Genomic DNA, 3,402 nt, shown 5'->3' with positions numbered 1-3,402 from the left:
CACACCAATCATCTCTCTCTCTTGCTCTTGCTCTCTCTCTCTCTCTCTCTCTCTCCCTCCCTCCCTCCTCCTTCGTCCCTGGTTGGGATCACAAAGAGTGCATTTTGTAATTTCATCAGGAATCTTGGCGGGTGTGTTTGCAAAATCTCTGATAAATCCCCGAGGGGATGTTTCCTGCCGATTGACGGAACACATGCCTGCATTACTTCATACCAACAACGGTGTATGTAGGTAACACACTAACAACAAACCAGTGGAGTTTGTATTGTTGCCTGGATCTGGAGCTCTTATGCTGTGTGTGTGTGTGTGTGTGTGTGTGTGTGTGTGTGTGTGTGTGTGTGTGTGTGTGTGTGTGTGTGTGTGTGTGTGTGTGTGTGTGTATGTGTGTGTGTGTGTATGTGTGTGTGTGTGTGTGTGTGCATATGAGAAACATTGCAACAATAATTGCTTGCAAGTGTGGAGCCTGGAGTATTAGATCATTTCACTTCAGGACATAAGTTCAGTTTTGATGTCATAAATATAACAATTACACTATTTAGGATTAATAGTAGTTTGATTACTTCACGATTACAGAATGATAAAACGAGCCACGTTGTTCTTTACTCTGGCCTTTCATGTCCTGTGGCGCACGTTTTGCAATTGCTGTTGTCTCAGTTCAGGTCGAGCCACACAGAAAGATATATGACCAAAGGCTTCACGGGTGGGAAATCCAATTAAGGTGTAAAATTGCTGCCGGTAGTATATCAGTTAACCTTTTCACCTCCTCACAGTCTGGTGACATCTATGTAGTAAAAACAAACATGAAAGAAGGGAGGAATGAAAGAAAGAAAGAAAGAAAGAAAGAAAGAAAGAAAGAAAGAAAGAAAGAAAGAAAGAAAGAAAGAAAGAAAGAAAGAAAGAAAGGTCACAGATAGATAAGTTGTGTGTGCACAGAGACAGAGCAGCAGATAGAGCAGCAGATAGTGTTTCAGCTCTGACTTGGTCAGTAATTACAAACATGTGAGGAGTCTTCCAGCTCTTTCTCCCTTAAAGCAGCAACTAAGGAACATTTCCCTGTAATGTAACCAGGATTAGAAAACTTTTACAATTCACAAAACAGGAATATGCGTCATGACGACATGCCTGATGGACACACAGGTCTAAAAATGGCTCAAACACAAAGTGAAGCAGGATTTGTGAGGCGGAGGTTAAAGCTTTGATCGCACTCCCATCAAGGTAATAAATGTATTTACACAGGTGCACTCTGGGATCAAAGTCAGTACTTTAACACACACATTTAACATCCACTCCTCATCGCACCTCACTGGACTTAAGTGTCACATTGTCACAGATTCTGTCGCAGATTTGACCACCGGAGACGTTTTCCCCAGCGACATCTGATAATGGGTCAGGCCCATCTGAGGCCTGGCGAGGCTGAAGTCTCACCACACTGATCTGTATTACACAATGTTTGCACGCCAGCCAGCAGCACCAGCCGACTTCCTGAAGAGCCCGAGACTAAACGGAACACATGGGTCCCGATTCTTACAGCCCAGCAAGGATCACGGCAACATAACGGATCGTTGTGCACCAGCGTGACAGTGATTTACTAATGGAGGATCAAGTCAGTGTATCATGTTCAATCAAATCCGCTGTAGAGCCAAAAGATACCGATGTTAAATCCCTCCGACACTATGGAAATGTGGCTACACTCTGCCTTAGATTTCCTTCCTGACACACACACACACACACACACACACACACACACACACACACACACACACACACACACACACACACACACACACACACACACACACACACACACACACACACACACACACACACACACACACACACACACACACACACACACGGCTTTGGTTAGAAAGCCACCAATTCCTGTTCACCGCAGCTTGATTGACTTGATTTAGCAGCTGACTGACAATTAATCTGTTTAACTGCAGTTACAGTTGAGCTCACGCAGAGGAAGTAATCTCACCCGCCGAGCTGTTTCTCATCCCTCTCAAAGCTGGATTGCTCTTTAAGCTAATTGCTTAAGAATGCAAACTATACATCAATCTGTCAGCGACACTTTGACAGTCTTTTAGTGTCTCCAGTCCTCCTCCAGCAGCTGTGTTGGACATTGTACAGTTAGGTAAACTCCAATCGACATCCATCCATCTTCTGACTGACAAAACACATTTACAACTTTACGTTTGCATTAAAACGTCACATATTTTAAGATTAAATCAATAAATACATTTGTGCTAAGTATAATTTGCATCCTTAAGCGTTGAGCCAGTAAAGGGTGGAATGGACAGACATGGGAGAGCAACAGAGGGACAAAGGCATAAATTCAAATCCCTCTCGATTTGGACAGACTTCTCTCTCCACAACAAAACTCGTTTGCTACACACACACACACAAACACTTTCCAGACACTGAAACTTCAGGCTGCTGGAGACTGTCCAGGCACTGACGCCATGTGACCTAATTCCTGCAGACCACTGCCCCGACTGTGTAAAACCTATAGACGGGTAATCTGCATTACATCAATGTCCTGCACCAAGATGGCATTGCTCAAAAGAATTGGGACCAATAACAAATGAACAGTGACCGGTGACATTGTCAGCTGTCACTTCAGGCCAGCGGCTGCTATGAGAGAGACAGAGCCCCGTGTTTTTAATGTGAGCTATGAAATTATGCAATAAGATGCATTTAGAGTGCGTGCAACCATTCAATTATAATTCTTATGTTGACTTTTGCTGAGGGAAGTCAATGTGTCATGTGTTGGACAGCAGGTTTACCTTAACTTTCATCTCGCGGTTCCAATGGTCACACAGCAATAACAACTTCCTCCTGAGCTCTTTTCTTCTGTGAGTGGCTTCCAGGTGGCGGCTCCACGGTGGTCCAGACTGTCGTCCTGTGGTCCTTTGTCGAAGCCCTTCCAGCTTTGATGGGCTTGCTGGAGCAGAGACTGAAGCTGTTTGGCTGGTGGAGCAGAGCCACAATCCTCACTGGACTCTGTGCTGGATCAGGGTGACAGTCTGAGTGCCGGTCAGAGGAATATGTTAGAAGGAGTTTGACATCTTTTCCTGCAAACCTACAAGCTTTTTACTTCCTGTCAGCACACCTGTGACCACCAAAACAGTGATGTCACACATTATGTACTGACACACCAATGAGTGCAAGTGTGAAATATTTTGTATTTTAATTGTCTCTCTATTTAATTTATGCACACAAAACAGTTTCTGAGCGTTTTAAGATTAACCATGTACTTTTACTAGTTTTTTTTAGTTTTTAATTGTTTGAATTCACCTTGTTAAGGCAGATCATCTCTTTGATAATGCATATAATCACTTAATAGGCAGATTTGTTGTGTGTCATGTGCGTTTGTGCGACCTACGTGTCTCCGGTGGT

This window comes from Genypterus blacodes, unplaced genomic scaffold, assembly GCF_046128005.1.
Source record: "Genypterus blacodes isolate CSIRO-AG114 ecotype Tasmania unplaced genomic scaffold, CSIRO-AGI_Gbla_v1 ptg000093l_1, whole genome shotgun sequence".
Lineage (NCBI taxonomy): Eukaryota > Metazoa > Chordata > Actinopteri > Ophidiiformes > Ophidiidae > Genypterus > Genypterus blacodes.
The sequence above is the reverse complement of the archived record's forward strand: the minus strand, read 5'-3'. Positions refer to the sequence as shown.